The sequence below is a fragment of the Phyllostomus hastatus genome, unplaced genomic scaffold (assembly GCF_019186645.2).
Source record: "Phyllostomus hastatus isolate PE091 unplaced genomic scaffold, TTU_PhHast_1.1 phas_contig_40, whole genome shotgun sequence".
Lineage (NCBI taxonomy): Eukaryota > Metazoa > Chordata > Mammalia > Chiroptera > Phyllostomidae > Phyllostomus > Phyllostomus hastatus.
This window is the reverse complement of record NW_025333872.1, coordinates 55,995,744-56,018,143: the sequence shown is the minus strand read 5'-3', so window position 1 is coordinate 56,018,143 and position 22,400 is coordinate 55,995,744. Positions and strand designations below refer to the sequence as shown.

The 22,400-nt window shown below is 45.0% G+C and overlaps 1 long non-coding RNA gene across 1 annotated transcript; it reads left to right on the top strand.

The window, feature by feature from the left end:
* Positions 1-17,082: 17,082 nt before the first annotated feature.
* LOC123822199 lies at positions 17,083-21,835 on the top strand. The gene is made up of 2 exons (XR_006786235.1): positions 17,083-17,295; positions 20,218-21,835. It is a non-coding gene; the product is annotated as an uncharacterized LOC123822199 (long non-coding RNA).
* The last annotated feature ends 565 nt before the right edge of the window (positions 21,836-22,400 follow it).

Sequence of the window (22,400 nt, the reverse complement as noted above, 5' to 3'; positions counted from 1 at the left end):
TCTCTTTCTCCCTCCCTTTCTCTCTAAAATAGAAAGTATGTCCTCGGTTGAGGATAAAAAAAAGACTTAGGAGGACAATTTTCATACTACCAGTTATAGCCACTGGGGGAACCATGACTAAGGAGTTTTTTTATTCTATTCTGGAAGGACTTGGATGTCTCTTGTTAAAAAAAGAAACAACAGGCCCACAATGAAGTCACTTGGGCTAAGCCCACATCACCAAACCACGATTTAAGGCCTCACCTAATTTCAGTTTCAGAAATAACCAGTCAATCTTGAACTTCCTGGTCAGCACCGGTGCCGTAATCCCTGGTCCACCCAAAAGACCCCTTTGGTTCCACACAGGTCAAGACCAAAGCTGACCTCGCCTGAAACCATCCACTCTTTGTTAGAAACCTCCTTTGTACAGTTCTTTGGAGCGCCTTTCTGTGTGCTAGATGCACTGCTGCCCAATTCATGAATTCTTAAATAAAACCAATAAGATCTTTTAAATTCACTCAGTTGAATTTTGTTTTTTAACACCCTACAGCCTTGTAGTGGAATGGGGTGAAGGGTTACCTAGGCTGCACAAAAGCATTGTAAAGGAAGTAGAGCCAAGGGTTTTCTAGGACACAGAAGGAGAAAACAACTCTGATCCATTCATGTCTACGTATATGATTATGCACATTGAGAAGACCGAACTTCACTTTTGGTGTGTAAACAGCCCAGACTTGGACAGTGCCCCTGCGTTGCTTCTGATGTACCTCAGAGTCCGCTCTGCAGAATGCCTGAGCCCCTGTTGAGGCTGATAGGCCAAGGCAAGGTCCTTAAAATTTGTTGTTAGGTAGTTAGGTACATTGTGCTGAATATGAAAGGGGTGTATACAGAGAGAAACATCAAGGAGACAGGTGGGGAAGTAGGACTAGGAATTCCAACAAGACATTGGGCTAGGTCTCTGGCTGTTCTTAGGGAGGTGAGGAGCAAGGCACAAGAGCAGATACATGAACATATCCTGTGAGCCCAAACTAGTGCACATTTGCACATATAATGAAGGTTTGAACTGAGTGCTGTGTGGTGCTGGAGGAGCTGGGAGGAGCTGGAGTGAGCCCATTGGCTTGCATGTGGGATGTGTAGGGTTGGTAAAGAAACAGTCCGTCTGCAGACTCCTCTTCAGAATGCCAGCTCACTCTCAGTGGTGTTACACAATAAACTGAGGCACATTAGAATTGTGAACAGTTTATTCGAGCAAGCACCTGTTCCAGGTGGGCAACTCCAAACCAGAAGCTGTTAGGAGAGCTCCACAGACAGGAGCTAGGGTTAAGACTTTCATAGAACAGATGCATAAGCAAAGCAAGGAAATCATTTGATTGGCTATAGCTTCAATACCTGTGTTATTTGGAAAAGCCTAGTTGGCTGTCTGTGATCCACTAACCTTAGGTTTTAGTTTTATGACCCTGGGGGCATTTGCAAGCTTAGGTTTTGGCTCGATGTAAGCTGCCAAGGCTTTAGAATCGATGCGGTCTAATGGCCTCCTTGTTTAATTAATTTAACAGGAATCGGATCCTCTTTATACAGGGGTCCCTCGTGTAGCAGCCTAGTGGGAAATTGGAGAATTGCTTGCAAGATACCTCCATCTTCATCCCTCCTCTGAACCTTGTGTTTCTGGTAAAATGTCATGCAAGGAAGGGATCAATTTCTGTGTTGACTGGCTAAAGTGGTCCTGCTAGGAATCCAGGGGAAGAATATAAGATTACTTACCAAGATATCTTCCTAGGAATCTTTTGATATTATGGTCACCTAACTCTTCTGTAAATTGTCTCTGCTTAACTCTCTCTCAGCCTGTAGCGCTTGCCCGATTAGGCAGGGTAAGCATGAAATAAAAACAAATGCAAAGCTTACTTTCCTTTCCAACCTCTATTTGCTTTGAGGATCCAGATTTTAACTGACACTTAAAATGTATTTTAAATGAAGGTAATAAATTCTTTACCTAGAAAACAACAACATGTTTTTAAGCTTCTGTACCTTTATGTTTCCAATCCTTTTGAGCTTGAATTTTCTACACAAACACATGATTGCTTCCACCAGTGTTTGGTACCCCGCGATTCCCAGATCTCTGGGTTCAGTTGCTCCAGAGTAGTGCTGTTCAATATGATAGCTACTAGTTGGTGGCTGTTGAGCCCTTGAAATGTGGCTGGCCCGACTGGAGATGTATGGTAAGTGTAAAATACTCTCAGAGATCTCAAAGACTGGGTAGACAGATTCTAAGATGGCTCCTGAAGGGAACCAAAAGTTTTGCCTTTGGGATATCAATTTTAAACTGGTTATTAAGAAATAAGACTCAGTACTGGCTACTTTGGCTCAGTTGGTTGACTGTCACATCCAGTGAACTGAAAGGTCGCTGGTTCGATTCCCGGTCAGGGTGCATGTCTGGGTTGCAGGCTTGGTCCCCAGTTGCAGTTTGTTCAAGAGGTGACCAATCGCTGTTTCTCTTTCACATTGATGTTTCTCTCCCTCTCTTTCTCCCTTCCTTCCTCTTTCTCTAGAATCAATACAAGATAAAAACTTAAAAAGAAATATTCAAAGTACCCATTTTCACTTTTAAAATCTAAGACACCCATACCCACTCACTCCACTTTTCTTATTTGTCCAAAATGTCACATACACCAATTCTGTGTCTTTGGAATTACCATGCTTATGGGAATTCCCCAGAAGCATGTATAAACATTTTGATTTTCTCTTTTTAATCTGTCTCTGCTAATTTGATTTATTAACCCGGCTAGAAGAACTTAGAAGACAGGAGGAAAAGTATACACTTCCCAAAATCCTTGCCTTACACCTTTGTGGAATCTCCTCAAATGTATGTGGGACCTGTGACTTGCTTCTAAACAATAGACTATGGCAAACGTAACAGGATGTGACTACCGATGTCATAATCATGTTACCTAGGTTGTAATTCCCATCTCGATAGCCCAGTGTCCTTTGCTGGCTTTGAGGAAATAACCTGCCATATGGAGAAACCCACATGGCAAGGAACTGAGAGTGGATTCCAGCTGATAGCCAGCAGCAAGGTGAGCCCCTACTCTGAGAATCCACACAGAACTGAATCCCTTCAACGAACTTGGAAGTGGATCCTTGCTAGCTGAGCCTCAGATGAGCCCCAGCCTTGGCTGACGCCATGATTACAGCCATGTGAGAGATGCTGAAACAGAGGACCCACTAAGCAACACCCAGATTCCTGACTGACCCACAGAAGCTATGAGACAATGAATGTGTTCTTGTAAGCTGCTATGTTGGTAGTAAATTATGCTGCAGTCAATAATACAGAACCAAAAAAGAATGTAAGATATCTCATCAATAATTAATACTGAAATGATAATATTTTGGATATATTGAGGTAAATGGAATATCTTACCAAAATTTTACCTCTTTCTGTTTTAATGGCTAGTAAAACCTTGAAAAATCAAAATATATGGTTTGCATTATGTTTCCATTATATTGGGTAGCACTCGGCTATACCTCCAAGGAGACGAGGATTTCACGCAGCTCCTGGAGCCCAGCGTGCTGGAGCAGGCCGTTGTAACAGCCTTGGCATTACCCTGTCACTTACTGCGGCATGCCGTTGAGACGGAAAACAGTTTGTCACTTCTGAAAAGGAGTGATTCACCCTTTATGAAGATGGAGGAAGCTGTTTGCATTATTTTTTCCCAAAAGAGAAATCTGCTTAGTCGCCTTATTTTTGAATGCTGCCTTCGGGGTTTAATTTGTTTCAAATTAACAGGAGGTGGCAGATGCAATTAAAGGGGAAAAAATGGCAAATTAAGCATGATATTTTAAACTTCCATATTTGCAACGACAGCTACACATTCAGGGAATAAATGCTAATTATTTTGAATTATTTGTTTATTCATTGTATCAAATATGTGCCTTTACTGATTAATGCTTCACAACTTACGCTACATCCTTTATTGTTAGTTAATGAACCTCTAGTGCCATGACTAGTGAATTCTGAACTCTAGGAGGCTCTTTAAAACTGTCCACCCTGGGACTTGCTGCTGTCCTGAGCTGCTGATGCTAGTAGCTGCCACAACCCTCCAGTGTTTGGGGACAGAAAAAAGTGCTGAGAGTAACTAAAAAGTAACCAAGACATTTGGATATCCTGGGAAGGGTGATTTTTGAGCCTTTAAACTAATATTTCAAAATGATTCGTTGTCTCTTGCTCACCCCCAACATGGTACCTGGCCCACAGCCCAGGCATGTGCCTTGACAGGGAATCGAACTGGCAGCCTTTCAGTTGGCAGGCCAGTGCTCAGTCCACTGAGCCACACCAGCCAGGGCAATATTTGTACCTTTTTACAGAAGTGAGGTTTGAAATTTAAGGAAGAATGGGGGATTCCCAGTGGTAGCATCATTCAACACAGTCCTATATTATCTTAAGCAAATTAGCCAGCAAAACAAAACAAACAACAAAACAGGTTAAAAGGTTTGATATTCTTCATCAAATATTTCCTCAAGTGTGTACCAACATTTCTTCAAACCACATACAGAATTCTTCAGAGAGGAGGGTTGTCAAGAAAATACTTTCTTTCTTATTTTACTGCTAATGGAGCTGTTGGGTCTGCTGTGAATGGCACCCTGCGCACCACCTGCCGGTCCTCACCCTGAGATTGACTCTGGTCAGTCGTAAGTGTACCTACAGGAGCCTCACTCAAATGTCTCTAACGAGCAAACTTTTTCCTTCTTTCTTTCTTTTTTGCTTTTTTTAAAAAAATGAATTTATTGGGGTGACATTGGTTAATAAAATTATATAGGTTTCAGGTATTTAACTCTATAATATATTATCTGTATATTGTATTATGTGTATACCACCCCAAGTCAGTAAATGTTTTTTAAAGATTTCATTTATTTATTTGTTAGAGAGAGGGGGAGGGAGAGAGAAAGAAAGGGAGAGAAACATCGATCGATTGGCTCCTGCCCGTGCCTGACTGGGGGCCTGGCCGGCAACCCCGGCATGTGCCCCTACCATGAATTAAAGGCAACCTTTCTGTTTGCAGGATGATGCCCAACCCACTGAATTACACCAGTCAGGGCAGCAAATGTTTCTTAATATATAAAGAATTCTCACAATAACATAAGACCTAAACAGGGTGAGCCTTTCAGCTGGTTCAAGGACTCCTTAACTTGAACCCAAAGATATGTGGAAAACTAACTTATCGTAAATATCCCAACTTCAAAAATGCACTTGAGCCAGGATGTGTTGCCCTGCTGGGGCTGATGGTGGCTAAGAGGACTAAGTTCCCCCCACTGTGTCCTGCCATCACACTGTGTGCAGTGCAACTCCAAGATCAGTGAGGCGCCCTAGGCCCAGTGGAGGTGGCCATTCAGAAGGGGTTACGTGCTGACTGTCTGAGACTTGCGTATATAAAGATGGGTGTCGAGAGAGACCATTAACCTTATCTCATCTGCATATACCCAGGTTTTATCATCTGCAATTGTGTGCCTGCAAGGAGGATTTCAGAATCTAAAGATATGTTCTTACTATCCTGGTAAACACTAGTTTGAAGCCTGACTATGCATTGAGTTGCTTCTGACCCTTTCGATAAGGATGCTCTATGTGATCTAAATCAAGTGCTATCTGAGTCCAGTGTCCCCTCACCCTGAGCACGCTCTTGACCTGTGTCACTGCTGTGGACAGGCAAAGTTTATGACGAACAGTTCATGAAAGAAGACCCCAAATGGCTAATAAATAGCTGAGAAAAAAAGTTTAATCCCCTTGATTGTGCAAATGCAAATAAAAATGAGATACTTTTCTCTGATAAAACTTTAAGAATATTTTATGCCCTGACTGGCGTGACTCGGTGGGTTGGGTGTCATACCACAGAACACAAAGGCTGCTGGTTGTACATTCCCAGGCACATGCCTGGGTTGTAGATTTGGTCCCTAGTTGGGGTACATACGAGAGGCAACCAATCCATGTGATGTTTCTCTCCCTTTCTCCTTCCCTTCCCCTCTCTCTAAAAATAAATAAATAAAATAGTTTTAAAAGTTAAAAAAAATATCAAGCTATAATTCTCACATTTAACAAAGGTTTGCGATTTAGGCAATCTTACAGGGTGCTATTGAGGGTCTGCATTTCTAGGGGACCATTTGGCAGTTTGTTTCAATACCCAAACTTCAATTTTTAGGAAAGTATCATAAGAAAATAGCCAGAAATCATGCCCTGGCTGGTGTGGTTCAGTGGACTGAGTGCTGGCCTGAGAACCAAAGGGTTGGATTCCTGGCCAGGGCACATGCCTGGGTTGTGAGCCAGATCCCCAGTGAGGGTGCATGAGGGGCAACCACACGTTGGTGTTTCCCACCCTCTTTAGAAAAAAAAGTAAGAAAGAAAGGAAAAAAGAAAAGGAAATAGCCAGAAACAAAAACAAAACATGTGCATAAGAATGTTGGCCCTGGCTGGGTAGCTCAGATGGTTAGAGCATTGTCCCTATACACCAGGGTTTTGGGTTTGATCCTGGTTCAGGGCACATACAAGAATCAACCGATGAATGCAAAAATAGGTAGAAAAGCAAACTGATATTTCTCTCTCAATCTCTTTCTTTAAAACCAATCAATAAAGTTTTTTTAAAAATGACGCGGACACCAGCCCACAGTGTCGTTATGGATGACACGGGACAAATTCACATGGACTACTGAGTCCTGTGGCGGAAAAGGGACAGCATGGCCACTCTCTCAGGGGGAGGGTGCCTTGGAGTGGCCTGGCCACTCTCTTAAGAGGAGAGTGCCCCGACCCTTGCCTGGACAAGCTTTTATTGGGTTCGTTTTGCAAGAATACAGGTAAAGCTCATTAATCATGATCAGGCAGTAAGAATCAAACATACAAAGAAGTCTGAGGGCCTATTTTGAGTCAGGGTCAGATAGCTAAAGAGCCATAAAACTTTGAGGAACCAGCTCACTTCTCACTTGGACCCTTATCATTTAATTGAGAGCATTCTAAACAAAGCAGGTTTCACAGGATTTTACATATTCTTTCTTAGGTCTGATCGCCCTAGGGAACCCTCCCTTTCCAGCACAAGGCACACCTACCACCAGCATTGTTTCAGGCTTAAGTCAGGCAGGGGAAGTAAGGCAGCCAAGAGATTAGGAGATTTTCTCCCAGACAATGAGGACTCAGGCTATGTCAAAGCCAAGGGGCGAGGGTCCATCATCCCCTTTTGTTATAGCCCCCCAAGTCCTTCCCTGGGGACTCCACGTGCCTTAGGTCGTTCTCCCCTTGGGGAATCTTACCCATCATTGGCTAACCAATCAAGCATAGGGGGCCAGGCAGGGTGCCGTAAAAGAAGCAGAAGCGGTGCCCCAGGGTGATAAGCTTTGTCTCCTTAGTGGCTTATGGTCAGAAGGTCACTTACTCAGCCTTAGCCATGGTGGGAGTTACAGCTTCTGAAACCAGGCAGGGCGGTTCTCAACATCTCCACCTTTTTTGTTTGTAAAGTCAATTGTAGTTGTTAAGCCTGTGAAACCTACTATTTGCTGTTTTCGAATGCGATCAGGAAAAAACAACTTCCATATACATTGTAAAGCACAAATAAGACAAGGAGGCACCCAACGGCTGCCATGATCCAAACTTGTAAATTCAGTTCATTAAAAAATGTTGCAATGCAAGGGAATGACACGAGTAACAGGCCTGGTTACATTTCAATCTTTGGGAGAATTAACAGACTTCAGGAAGTTACTTTAAAGATAATGCAGCAAATGCAAGTCACAAGACAGCCTAGGTATAATGCAAGCCTGATTTCCCACGGGGGAACTTCTTTAGGGGTGTGGTCCTGTGTGCTGACTCACCCCTCACTGTTTTTCCACGTGAGTGCTGAGCTATATTTCCATGTCCAGTGAAGCGGTTCCCTGCATAAAAGAAGGTTTATGAGGTCGTCTATATAATAGGAAGGAGTGTTCAATTAGAAAGAATATTGTGCCTTGGCTGGTGTGGTTCAGTGGATTGAGTGCTGGCCTGTGAACCAAAGGGTGGAAGGTTCGATTCCCAGTCAGGGAATCCCAGCACATGCCTGGGTTGCAAGCCAGGTCAGGCCCCCAGTAGAAGGTACATGAGAAGCAACCACTCAGTAATGTTTCTCTCCCTCTCTTTCTCCTACCCTTCCCCTCTGTCTAAAATAAACAAATAAAATCTTTTTTTTAAAGAAAGAATATTGTAGTGTCATTATGAATGTTTTTGAAGAATATGTAATGACAAAGAAAAATATGGTAAAACGTACCAAAAACATCCTGAGATAACATCAATTCAGACATAAAACACTTGGCTCTTATTCTCATCAGCTTCCCTTCTCTAATAGGGGTGTACTAAAGTCCTATTTTCAGGGGAGTTGGAAGTGTAGAGGGAAAATAAGGCTAGGTAGGGAAAAACAGGCATCTCTTCTTGGGAAGTAGGGAAGTGGAGAATTATGTCTGAGTGTTCTTCCAGCTCCAAAGGACTCTGGGAATGGCCACCGCTGTCCTGGAAGACCTGCCCACCCTTGTACCCAGAACCATCTGCATTGAGATTTGGAGCAGATAAAGGCCACCATGTGCATCAAACTGGAGCCAGGATGTGGGTGGATTTATATCTTGCAAAAATCCTGGCTGGCCACCTTTAGGCTTTCTTTAATGTCAAGAAAAGGGGAAAAGGTGGTGGGGGCAGGAGGTAAGTGACTTCTGCAGACACCTGGGCGCCAGAAGACGCTTGGTGCTATTTGATGTGAGTTTGGTCGTGAGGTTCCTGCGAACATTTGCTAAATGGTACATACTTTTCTTATCTCCTCGAGCCACAAGCAGAATTCCTCTAATGATCTGCATGTCTATATGCAAGACTACCAGAAGCTATTAGCCTTGAGGCCATGGGAGCAAAGCAGACTTGAACAGGGTGGAGTCAGAGAGACTGAGCATTTCACTCTGCTTCAACACACTTACTATATTTTATGAAACTTGTGGTACAGTGATCTCAAATTTTGTAATTAATTTAAACAATTTTTATTGAGTGAAAAAAGCAAGATAAAACTTCATGTACATTTGTTTCTAATCCAGCAAAACAAATAAGCAAACTTTAAATATATAGATATATTTAAAAAAAGGAATATTAAAAATTTATTAGTGGTTACTTCTGGTGAGTGGGCTATGGGTAATTTTAGTATTCTTTTCTATATTTTCCAATATTTTAAAATATAAAACATGTATTACTCTTAAACTCTGGAAAAATGTAAAAGAATGTTGAGAGGAACTTTGTTTTTAACCACAGATCTATATACAAATACATGGCTCTCAATAGAGAAATCCCTTATCAACCTGTAGCTAATTAAATTCACCTGGTCTTATTTTAATAGAGTGCTTCTTCCTGGGGGTGACGTCGTGACAGCAGGAAAGCCAGCCTCGTGCTGCCTGGGACCCACCCGACCCCAGAAGCAGAGACAGGGGTTGCATCTTTACGGGTGCTTTATTCACATGGCCGAGGATCTGAGCAGACAGTGGGTTTGGACCCTAACGGACTGGCTTAAATTCCATTTTCAACCAACCCTTTTTATAGGGAGAAGAAAAGTGTTGTAAGGGGATTGGAATTCAGGGGAAAAGTTAATCAGATAAAAGCCCCAGCATTCTTTCATCTGTGTCCCGGGTCATGGTCTTTATCTGTGTCCTGAGTGGTGGGCGTCTCATCCTGGAGCACAATGGCTTAGGGACCATCTTGATTGCTTGAGTCCCCTGAGGTGGTCATACCTTTTGGTGGACCTGCTTCTGGTCTCCTGGACTCAGGGTGGGTTATACCTTCAGTTCCTGAAACAATAGCTTTTTACACACATTGATTACTAAGCTTATTAGCCATTACCTGAAGCTAATTTTTTTCCAACATTTGAGCCCCCCATCAATCTTAAAACTATATTGGATAAGATGTCAGCAGCATCTGCTTTAGATATTACTGAGTGGAATCTTTAACAACCGCAGTCAGATTTAGAAAGGATTTCATGACATCTGAAAATGTGGGCCTGCTTCTGGCTCAACATAACATTTCATTATATGTACCACTGTGTGATGTGTTCATAACTTCCTTTTGGTTTGTAAAAATTTAATCCAATTTTCTTGGCCACTTAAAATTTTATTAATCTCTACTAGCATAAGGAACTTTCCTTGCTTTAAGCTTAACATAAAGTGAAAGACCTGGGAAAACAAAGGGACATGGAAGTAAGACTAAAAATCAGACCATCACAAAAAAATACACATACAGACCTGGCTGGTGTGGCTCAGTGGACTGAGCACGGGCCTGCGAACCAAAGGGTCACCAGTTTGATTCCCAGTCAGGGCACATGCCTGGGTTGAGGGCCAGGTCCCCAGTAGGGGGAGTGCAAGGAGCAACCATACATTGATGTTTCTCTTTCTCCCTCCCTTCCCATCTCTCTAAAATTAAATAAATAAAATCTTAAAAAAAAATGACACATACTTTCCAAGCCAAGGACCAAGGATCATTTAGGTTATAGATGAAAAGGGACCACATACTAACCCTGGCAAGCTCAGAGGAGGCCTGCACGGCGACCTTACAAACTCAGAGACCTAAAATAATCACACAGGATGGCCTGAACATAAAAATTTCTAAGTAAAGATGGGTCATGGTGGACAGTCACATCCTAGGCCTGAGGCTTCAGTGACAAAGGTCAATCTTTATTTCTAGAGAAAGGGGAAGGGAGGAAGAAAGAGAGAGAGAGAGAAATCTCTGCGAGGCTGCCTCCCTTGTGTGCCAGCCCAGAAATCAAACTCCCATTTGTGGGACAGGAGCCAGCTCACTGAGCCACGTCCAGTTAGGGCAACAGGTCAATCTTTATCTTAAGTAGACCGGTCCATTGTCTTTTTGCATCTAAGATAACACGCCCTTGGAATGTCAGAGTAATCTCCTTTGTCTGGACCCCTCACCGTACCCCGCCCCTACACCCACCACACGGGAGTGAGACTGCAGAAACCGTAGTTGTTACTTTGTACTCCACCCACCATCTCTACGTGCTGTCCACGTCCCTCGTCCCTCGTTAACTAGGCTGTACCCATCCTTGTGAAAGAAGTATGTGTCTATCTGTTTTACCTTTTATCGAATCCCAGAGGTTTTCCTGCTTTGCTTTCTCCTGCCTCGCCTAAATCTATAACCAATGGATTTCATGTAACATCCCCTTCGGTTTCCACCTTTGACTCTGATGTGTAAAACAGGCTGCAAAACTGCTATTCTCCGGAGCGTTTTCTCAATCCATTGAGATTTTGCTTCCCAGCAATTTGTCAGTTTGGCTCAAATAAACTCATAAAAATTCTCTCCAGTTTTGGGTGTTTCTTACATTGACAGGGTCCACACGGGGATTCATTTCTGTGAGGGAGAAGTGAGATTTCATTTACACCAGGAATTCATTACCCCATTAGGCCCTGATTCCACCTCCTGCCCAGGAGTGAAGGGGGAATCTTAAAAAGATCCCTCAAAGGCAATGAGCACACCTAGCTCCAGCCTTCTTCCGAGGCAAACTGCACCCAGCCCCAAGCTTTCCACCCCCACAGCCTCCCTCACCCAGGGAAGCAAAACGAGGAAACTGATGCTTTGCCAAGTGATTTCTCATTTTTTTCCCACAGGTTGGCTTTTCATTTTTCCTCATTTTCCCTGAAAGCTTGTGTGTGTGTGTGTGTGCGCCATCTGGACTCAAGACAATTGGTCTCACAGTTGTCATGGGATGGATGAACTGAGGCAAAACTATGAATTCTGTTCAAGAACCTGTGAATCTCTGAAGGCAGCTTCTGAGTTGGGGGAGGGCAATTCTGAGGCCCTGGGTCCCAGAGAAAGTTGGCTTTGCACAAACCTGCTTGGGGGGAGTCAGGGAGGGAAGGCCACAGGACATGCTGATTTGTTAATCTAGTGATGAGATTTTATCTATTTGTGGATGAATAATGGTTCTTTGTGAAAGAAAATTCAGAGTACGCATCAGTATGTAACAAAAAGGTCATACGCTGTCCGTGCCCTAGCCAGCGGATGCCCCTTCTCAGGGGCCAGCACTGCCATCAATTTCCAGTGGGTCCCTTGGGTAATACGCTTCTTCTGTCTAGGGTTTTTGTTTTGTTTTGTTTTGTTAAACACAGCGAGTACCATACTGTGCACACTATTTGGTACCATATTTCTTTTTATTGAAGAAATTATCTTGGAGATTTCTCTTTGCAGCACATGTCATGCTCTTTTTAATGATGTATGATACTTCACTATATTGGCATGCTATCATTTCTTTGACTAATTCGGCGATTTCCAATCCTTCACTGTGAAAACAGTGCTGCGCCAAACCCTTAGGTGCATGTTCTTTTGATTTCCGAAGCATGTCTGTAGGCTAAATTCCTAAAGTTAGAACTACAAACTCTAAGGGGACAGGTGTTGTAGATATTGAGATGTCGGGTTCCTCCCCTAATCCCACGGGCCTGGAGGAGAGTGTCTGCTTTCTCACTTCCTCGCCAGCACAGTGGAGACACCGCATTTAAATTCTGGCCAAGGGGATTAAGAGTTACTTCTTCTTCTTTGATTTTCTTAAGGAAAAAATCCCCAGGATGTTCGGACGTAGGAATCCCACTACTCAATTTGCATCTGAAAATAGTCACAGTTCACTCACTTTACATTTGTTTTCTTACTTGGATGAAGCTTAAAACCTGAGAGAATTTATCTGAGAGACTCTTAGAGGAGATAAAGGGACTAAAAGTCAAAGAAGCTTATTGTGGTTTATTAGCTTTATAAGACTTCAAGTACAGTCAGCACAAAGGAATTTTTATTTTTTGAGTGAGAGCAGAGGGGTTCCTATGGCCAGCAGGGGGCAGCACGTCCCCACATGGAGTCAGGTTGCAACTCGCCCGGGCTCTGAGACTTAGAACCGAGTATTCAGTCAGAAATGCGAATTCACTGCCATCGCAAGAGTGGAGTTGGCTGGAGTGCAGAACAAAGCTTAGTTTAAGAACCAGAATAAATTAAAATATTAAATACCAGCCAAATCTAGGATGGCATAGACTAAGGGAAAGAGTATTGTGAACATACATAAGAATAGCACCGAATTGTAGAATAGAATTTAAATGAAATATCTGATTATTCCAGCCACCATTTCTGCTGTAAAGCACAAAAGGAATATCCATTACCTGATTAATATTATATTTCATATCCATTTTCCTGGAAAGTGCTAAAAGTGTCAAATAATATCTATTTCCCTAGAAATAGTATGTTTTATTTTACCTCAAAAAGGAAATTGACCTGTTCTCTTAATATTCATGCATTCAACTGGCGATATTGATTGAGTGCCACGTGCAAAGGATGTGGGTTGGGGAAGTCTTGGCCTCAGCCCGAGTGGGCAAAGCAGGAAACACTTGGGGCCTGGTCAGGAAGCTTTGGTTCTAGCTTTAGGGGAGGCAACTGTGGCACCCTTCACAGGGGGAGGCACCATCACTGGCTCTGTGGCCTTGGGCAGGTTGCTTCTTTCTGCCTTAGAAACGAAAAAAAGAAAAATGCCATCTGCCTTACTGACCTCATGAGTGCACATCTGAAATACCACATGCAAAGATGCTTGAAGAGAAGAACTAGAGTTACACAAATGAAAGATTTTAAAAGCCACACTAGAATGAAGGTATCCTGTAGTGACAGGAGTGGCAGCCCAGTGAGTCCTCACCACGCACCAGGAACTGTGCTAAACACACACGTTATCGTGGTGAGGGTCACAGGCCTCTGAGGTAGGTATTACTAGTCCAATGGGGAGCTGAAACAATTAGTATTTTTCCTCCCACCTTATAAGTTCTTCTAGCTGTGAGCTAATAGTCAAATTAACAGAGACAGATTACCAGGAGAAAATAAGAAGATTAATACATATGCATGGGGAATTCACATACGCAGGCAAATCCCAAAGACAGCTGAGAATCATTATCCTAAAATGTAGGTTCAGGGTAGGTTCCCCTCACCCGTTCTCCAGATGAAGACATCGAGGTTGTGAAACCTGCCCAAAGTCAGACTGTTAGAAGTGGTGGAGCAGGATTCAAGTTCAGGTCTGACTCCAGAGTCTACTACAAGGTATGTCAGCCTGGTTCTTCATCATCCTCACAGTTCCACACTTAAAAAAATGTAGGTATCACTCCCTTAATTTTACTCATAAGATAATTAGCATCAAAAAGCTAGACCATATGCACCCTGAGCTAAGGATGAGGAAAGTGCCTTGGGACTTCAGAGGAGACAAAGGTCATTTAGCTGTCCAGTAGTTAGAAGTCTGCTCTGCCCTATAGATAGGTCATAGAAGGTATATCTGGTGTAGCTCTTATTATGGGCAGGGCCCCTAATTTAAATTCTTTAAGGGACAAGTAAAGGTTGCTCATGAGCCCTCAGGCTTTTGGTTGCCTTCAGCTGAAGACAACCCACATGCCCAAGTGGCGCATCCTGGGGAGGCCTGTCCATGCATACATTATTTTATAGACTTGATTTCAAGATTATTCCATGAAATAATTTCTCTGTAAACATGGAAACTGGCCATGTGTCTTTACTTTATTATTTTATTTTATTACTATTACTGATTTGAGAGACAGACAGACAGAAACATCAATTTGTTATTCCATTTATTTGTGTATTCACTGGTTGACTCTCACATGTGCCCTAACTGGGGATGGAAACTGTAACCCTGGCGCACTGGGGTGGTGTTCCAATGTACTGAGCCACCTGGCCAAGGCAGTTTTTTTTAAATGATTTTATTTATGTATTCTTAGAGAGAGGGGAAGGAAGGGAAAAACAAAGGGAGAGAGACATCAATTGGTTGCCTTTCGAAGGCTCTGACTGGGAATTTAATCAGATACTCTTCATTTTTGGGGGGCAATGCCCAACCAGCTGAGCCACACCAGTCAGGGCAGGTTTCTTGAGTTTCTTGCCATGAAAGAAATAGAAGGGAGTGGGTTTGACTGCCAGGCTAAGCCTCCAGGGAACAGAATTACCAAACCCTGAGCCACATCCCTTTTGGATGCCCTGGGAACTGCTAGGCAGAAGTAAAGGACCTTGCTTTGTGAATTACGCAGTCTCATCAGCTGGTGGTGGCTCACAAAGCATAGATCCCAAGGGCTTTGCCAATTTGGAGTGCTTGACATTTCTTTCATGAATCATACAGCTTCAAAGAAGGTCTTGTTCTGGGACCCTTAGTCTCAAGAGCACATATCACCTGAGAGCTCCCAGTATGAGGCAGGTACTGTTCTAACACTTTATATACAGTAAACCTTTAATAACTAATTTATAATGGTTGTGTTATGTCCATTTTACAGATGAAAAAACAGTCTTTTTGCCTAAAGCGTAATCACACAACCAGGATTTGGACTCAGGCAGTCTGGCTCTAGAGTCTGTATTCTTTTCCATCCCAGCAGTCCATCTCCTTAAACTAGTAAGGAGGAGGGAGGAGGAGGAATAGAACAAACAGATACAGGACCACATAAATGGATCCTCTAAGCAGCTTCAGAAGAGCCTACCGTAGGCTCTTTCTTGGAACTAGGCACTCCCGAGCCCCAGTCCCTGCATGCCCTGGAAGAGGAGGGGAGAAGTTGAACATGAACAGGTTATCTCTATACAATGTGATCCATCCCATGCACGACAGAAATTGCTGTTTTCCCAGCATATGCTAAACGTGGAAAATTACAGAGGTAAAGTGGCTGACCATTAGGGGCACAGGTCCACTCAGCCACAGACCAGCTCTGGGAATTCCATTGCTACTTTGCTCCCATAAAACTTTTTCTTTTTCTTTTTTTTTTTTTTTTTAACAAGGCTGTTCTGCAAAAGTGAAATTTAAACAAATTTACAACCCTATTAGATTCCGTCTCTTTTTGCTTTCAAGACTGGAAAACACTAGGGTGAAACCCAAGTAAAAGGATTATGCCCAGCAATGGAAAATTAAACCAAAAACACTCTACCAGCAAAATTATTTCTACTTTTGGGGTATGCTGGAAAGTTTTCACAATTTAATGGTTGGAAAAGATATTTCACTAAAATCTGCAGAATGATGACTAATTTTCTATTTGCGCCAGTTCATTAAATTGCCTAATGGCAGCCATGGAAAAGTAAATGCCTTATCACTTAAGCTTTTGCTCTTTAAACCAGTGATGAACAAGTGCATTGCAATAGAGACCAATGGCGAGTGTCCCCAGAAATTCCAGAGGGGCTGCGAATTCCAGTGGGACCGCCAAAGAGGTTCCTGCTCCCTGGGTGGCACCTGAGAGCAAAGCCGTCTTGGGGACTGGGGCCACCCCTCGGAGGGGATTGTCTCTTCCTCGTCTCAGCCGCAGGTTGAGCGCTGGGAGACCAAAACCCGCTCGCTCGCAGCGCCTCGGCCGCTGGTCCGCGCCCAGCGGGCGGCTCCCCAACTCTCCAGAAGATGCGGACCGCGGGTGTCCCATTGCACTCGTACAGCCTGGCGAAAGTGAGGAGCTCCAAACACAAAGCCAGGGAGTGGGAGAAGGGGCGGGCGCTATCTGCGCGGGGCTGAACACACAAATGGCTCTGAGCCTAGGCGCTGCCTGCGAGCCCCACGGATCAGCTCGCGAAGGGCGCGCGTGTGGCGGCGCCAAGTTCCTGTTGCCACGCGCGGGGTACCCACAAAGCCCGCACAGCTCCCCTTCTCTGAGGCGGGGATCTGAGATAACCTAAGCCCAGGGAGCTCCCCGCCCCCAGCCCAGCAGCCGGCGCCGCGGTCCCAGCCCGGACTGGAGGCTGTCTGCCTCGCGGGAGGCTTAGACTTTTCTTTTGGGCATTAAGATGGCTGGTCTGGGAAACAAAGGGAACTCGGGCCGGGCCGCGAGAGTGGCGTGCGTGGTTAGCGAGTTCGCCCCGGGTCCTGTGTGGGAGTCGCCAGACGCCTATGCAGCCTGCACGCAGCCCACTCGGGGAAACATAAAGCACCCAGCCACAAGCAGGCGGCGCCGGGACGCCCACCTGCCGCGAGCCAACGGGTCGCGGGTCTCCCGGGGCGCGACGGCCCTGGCTGCTGCGGAGGTCTGGGGCCCTGGGGAGCCCGGCAGGGCGGGGCCGGCGGCAGCGGAGGAGGGAGAGTGGGTGGGTGGGCGGGAGGCGCCACGTCACGGCTATTGTAGCTGTCCGGGTATATAAGGTCCTGCCGGCGGGCTGTGCTCCCCACTTTGCCTGCGCCCCGCCCGGAACCAGCGGTTCTTTACGCACCTGGCTATCAGCGAGACTCGCGGCGCACCGACGGAGCGGACATGGGCAGAGCCATGGTCGCTAGGCTCGGACTGGGGCTGCTGCTTCTTGCGCTGCTCCTACCCACGCAGGTGAGGCCCTGGTGCTCCGCTGGGCGCGGGAGGGGGGGGGTGATGCTCCCAAGGGGTTGGAGACTCTCCCAGGGATTAGCCTATGCTCCTACCTTGGGCCGCCGACTGGGACTCGAACATAACCTGACCTGGGGGGAGGGTTTTGCGGAGCCCACTTTCCAGTCCCTTGCGTGCCATCCCCACTCGTCCTGCGCCCCGGGAACAATGCTGGTCTGCGCGTGGGCTGGGAGGACCCTGCCCCACCCCAGGTTCCGTGCCGCCCATTCCTAGGCTGTTGGCGCCTACCACCCCCTTTCACTCGGGTCCAAGGCACTAGACGGTAGGAGAATGCGCACCCCTGGAGCGCCCAGAAACCTCAGACTCTTTGGGGAGATTGTCCCTGAGCGCCCCGCTTTCCTCTAGGAGTATTTGCTCCCCCAGCGCACCACACAAAGAGAGGGGACGATCCCCATTGCGCGGGGGGCGGGGTGGGGGGCGCCACTCTCTACCATTCTCCATTCAGCTGGCTTGGGGATCCAGAGGAAACCCTTATTACCTGGCCCTATTAACCCACCCCAGTCCCTGCTGGTTGGCGGCTGAAGCCTGGGCGGGGACCCTCTCCCGACCCTGTGCTCTCCCGGTCCCACCTTACATGTTCATCTCTTGTCACCTCGGAGCCCCGGGTTAGCACAGATGGGCTCTCTCCGAGCAGGCGGCGCGTTTCTGTCCCAACTCCCTGCCAGGCTTTGTGTCCCCATCCCCCCACCCCCCAGTCCTCTGTCCCAGGATCCGACCTCGATCAGCGCAGTTACTGGGAACTACGCTGCCCTGGCGGGTGGGTGTGCGGCAGCCTCGGCCTCGAGGCAGGCCAGGGGCAGAACCTGGGAGACCCCGGTGGGAGGTTCCGGGGTGGGAGGAGGGTGGCATGAAGGGGCATTTCTCTAGCAGCTTGGGCCGGGAGGGCAGGAGTGGCCCTTCATCGCCTTCGACTGGGGCTTTCTGAGGAGTGTCTCCTGAGCTTTTTCGAAAAGTTGGGTGCTCCGGGTCCTTGGCCCCCCAACAGCCAGCCTCCCGACTCACCTGGCAGCACAGCCTGAGAGTGGAGCGCTGCTCGGCGGCTTCCCCTCCGCGGGCGGGTAACTGTACCCTATTGTTGTCTTACGGGTCGGCTGCGCTCTGGAAGCTTTCACGAGTCCTCGGTGGGGGAGGGGCGCGGCCGCGAGAAACCTACTGGTCTCCCCCACCCCCATTCCATTTTCTTCACAACCAGAGTTTTTCCCCAAAAATGTTTAAAAGGAAGGTTCTAGATAAGCAAATAAATCTAGTTTGGTAGGGAATTTTTTGTTTAATGCCAATTTAACGTATTAGAATTGTCGGCGGTGCAGAGGGCCCTTGGTTGGGATGCACTGAGCTCTATTAAAAGAAGTCACCTGCTGCAGTGAGATACTTGTATGAGTGAAAACGGGTTACCTTCAGGGATCCCGAGCCAGGTCTTGCCCCCAAACAGAGCGCCCTGTGTAACATAATTTCCTACGTTATTAATGCTTTTCTTTTAGTGGCAGTGCTATTTCCTGGTAGGACGAGCTGAATCTTGCACACAGTAGGTGCCCAAAATTATATTTGATTTGCTCAGGATTTTTTTTATTAGTCTATTTTGGATAGGATTTGTCAATTACATCATTTTGGTCAATATTTGCTTAATGAGCTTATGGGTTTTACAACAAAAGGAGCTGGTGCTAATGTAGACCAGTTTTATTTTTGGATTAACAGGCAGCCAAATGTACCTGTGGACCAGACCTGTCTGGTGCCACATCCTCCGATTGCCTGTAATTAGAAGCCCTTGTAAACCCTCCCTTGCAGCGAGAGCTGAAATCTCCCGTTTGCCTTTGTTCCGGGACAAAGGAGAGATTATCACGTGCCCCACTGGACTGTGCATTTTGTGACTCGAAAAATCTGTGTTGAGTGACGCCACTCAGGCACTGGGACACTGGGGGAACCGCAGTTCTAGGCCACAGCACTGGGCTCAGTGACCAGGCAGGGAGGCTGTTGCTGGTGAAAATTAAACTCTAAATCCTCTGGGTGTCATTTCAACTACTTGGGGTTTTGGGTGAAATCATTTTGCCTTAAGGAAAGGGCTCATTGTATTTTCAAATTTAAAACAAATACACTGGCCATTTTTGAGAAGGATTATAATTTCAGGATTTCAAGTGAGCAGGTACTCCATGTCCATTCAAGTTAAAACCAAGGTGGTATGAAACGGGCATGTGAAAGTTACCTAGCCAATCCCTGTGTAGATGGCGACTCAGTTCTAGTACCGCAAGTCTCAAACTGCAGCGTTTTAGGTTCCAAATTATTTGTGCACTTGTAATATCTCCTCTCTTCCTGGGAAAATAAAGGAGACCTTTTGTGATGCCAGTAAGTCAGTATAGTCACAGAAACTCCTATATTGCTTTATAAATAATTAAGAGTAAAGTGGAGAGCATTTTGCTTGTTTTGGGTTGTTGTAGTGACTTGGCATCTCTAGGTAGTTTGCTTTGAAACTGCAGGGAATGATTTTGGTGTGATGCTAAGCAAGAATTCAGAATTAAACCCATGTGGCAAGGGAACAATGGGCAAAGAGCAACCTAAGAAATCTATCTTCATTGCACATTAAGTGTATGTGGAGGCAACTCTTGACAAGTGGAAATGTATCAGGGTAACTTTTTTTTTCTTTAAAGAATTTATTTATTTTTAGAGAGGGAAGGGAGGGAGACAGAGAGAGAGAGAGAGAGAGAGAGAGAGACATCAATGTGCGGTTGCTGGGGGTTCTGGCCTGCAACCCAGGCATGTACCCTGGCTGGGAATTGAACCTGGGACACTTTGGGTCCCAGCCCGTGCTCAATCCACTGAGCTACGCCAGCCAGGGCTTCAGGGTAACTTTTTATATATTTTTATATTTTTTAGATTTATTCAGATTCATCCACTGTCACATCTGCAAATACCGCCCTCCACACTAATGCCACGACCAACCCAAGTCCGACGAACACCACCACCACCAAGGCAAGTGATGGTGCCCTGCAGTCAACCGCCAGCCTGTTGGTGATCTCCTTCTCTCTTCTACATCTCTACTGTTGAAAGACTTGGGCCAAGAAACGTCTATACTTCTTTATCTTCTAAACCCAATCCAAATGGCGTCCAGCGTGACAAGGAAAAATCAGATCTTTGAATCGTATTCCACACCTGATTTTATTGACATGGAAAATGTTGAGGATCTCCAATTTGATTGGCTTGAAGAGCATGTTCAAGGTTTGACTAGATGATGAATGCCGATATTAAATCTGTTGGACTTTCACATACAAGATGAAGAGAAACATCCAAAATTAGTTGAGAGGTGATTTCCTTAAATGTGGCTTAAGAAGTATGGACACATAAAATGCTACCTTGAAAATGAATAGATTTTGTGTTATGTAGAGATAAAAGATGGAAGTTGGAACAGAGTCAGTTTTCTTTTGGTTCATTACAGTTATAAGGCCATAAAATAATTAGGAAATGCAAAAAGCTATTTATATGTACATTAGAAGGAACTTCCAGGTGTTCCTGTAAATCCTCAATGTATTGTTTCACAGTGCTAATTTAATGAGGATGTAACTCTAGATAAAGTTTTACATTGTTAAGTTATCACTGGTCTCTTGGGGACTGAACTCTTTCCTCTGAGGCTTTGGATTTGACATAGCATTTGACGTTTTGTGTAATAATTGATATGTGGCAGGGCAATGATGGATTGGAATCTACCCCAAACCCAAGCATAATTAGTAAATTTTGCTTATATTCAACAAGAGCGCTAGATTCATTTAGCTAAACAAATTCCAAAGAGTAGAAGTACACTGACCTCAACTAATGTCAAAATGCTTTTTATTTCTGCTTAAGTTGAATAATTTTTACAATTGAAAAAATGATGATCAGTTTTGATAAATTTTAAAATTGAAAAGGCAGATAATATGAAGAAGCCAAAACTGTAAATTAGGTTATTTGGGAAGTGAAGACTGGAGGCTTGCATTAAATTCAGAAAAACTTTTGTACTCTTTCTGTACATACTTTTTTTAAAACTATGAATCAAAGTAGCGTCGGAACACTTTCTGTTGTTGGCCAATATTTTTAGATAGTTAAAACCTGATCCAAAGCCTAATGTAGGCTTGATTCTGGAAAGCAAATCTTTCCACAACTGCCTCGATGCACAGAACCTTTTTAAAAATAGACATTCCCTGAAGTCTTTTGTTCGCATGGTCACACACTGAGGCTTAGATGTTCCAGTATCTGATATGGCCACGGTAGTCTGGATAACCGAAGTCATTGTTCTCCATCTTTAGAAACCTACCCAGGAACACCATACCCAGCAGATCTCAAGCTATTGTGTGTGTGAATGAACATTCCCTTTTGTTTCAAACCTGAATGCTGTACATCTATTTTGGATTGTATATTGTGTTTGTGTATTTATGCCTTGATTCATAGTAATTTCTCATGTTATGGAGTTGATTTGCATTGAACACAAACCGTAAATAAAAAGAAATGGCTGAAAAAGCAACTCATGGTAGTTTTTTTACTGACTTGAATCACAGGCCTCGATGGTGCTAAGAGACTTGCTAACAGATATGTGCTCCAGATATCCAGCCTCACAGCCCCCACAGCAGTAGCAGCCCAGTGTCCCCTTGGTGTAATCAGTCACTTCCATCAGCATTCCAGCTCCCCACACAGTCGCAGAGGTTTGAGCTGCAGTGGTTGGGTGGCAGTAGACTCCTCAGTTGAATGGAGTTTGTGCTGTGCGTGCTGGTGGAAGCATTCCTCCCTTTGGAGCTCAGATTAGACCAGCAGAATGTAAGATTTCAGTGATAGGAAATTTTTTTTTGCCCTTGGCCTTGCTTGGCATGTGCTGGGGCGGAGGCGGGGGGTGGGGTGCAGCTGATTGATGTTTCACATCAATTTTTCTCTCTGAGGTCAATGAACATATCCTCACACGATTTAAAAAATAAAATTCCTGCTAGCAGGTCACTGATTAGGGGTAATAGTGGTGCTTCCCTCATCTTTACCACCCCCATCTACCCCCTGTGAATCCTGGCTGTGGGAGAAACAGCACCACTTAGACTATAGAC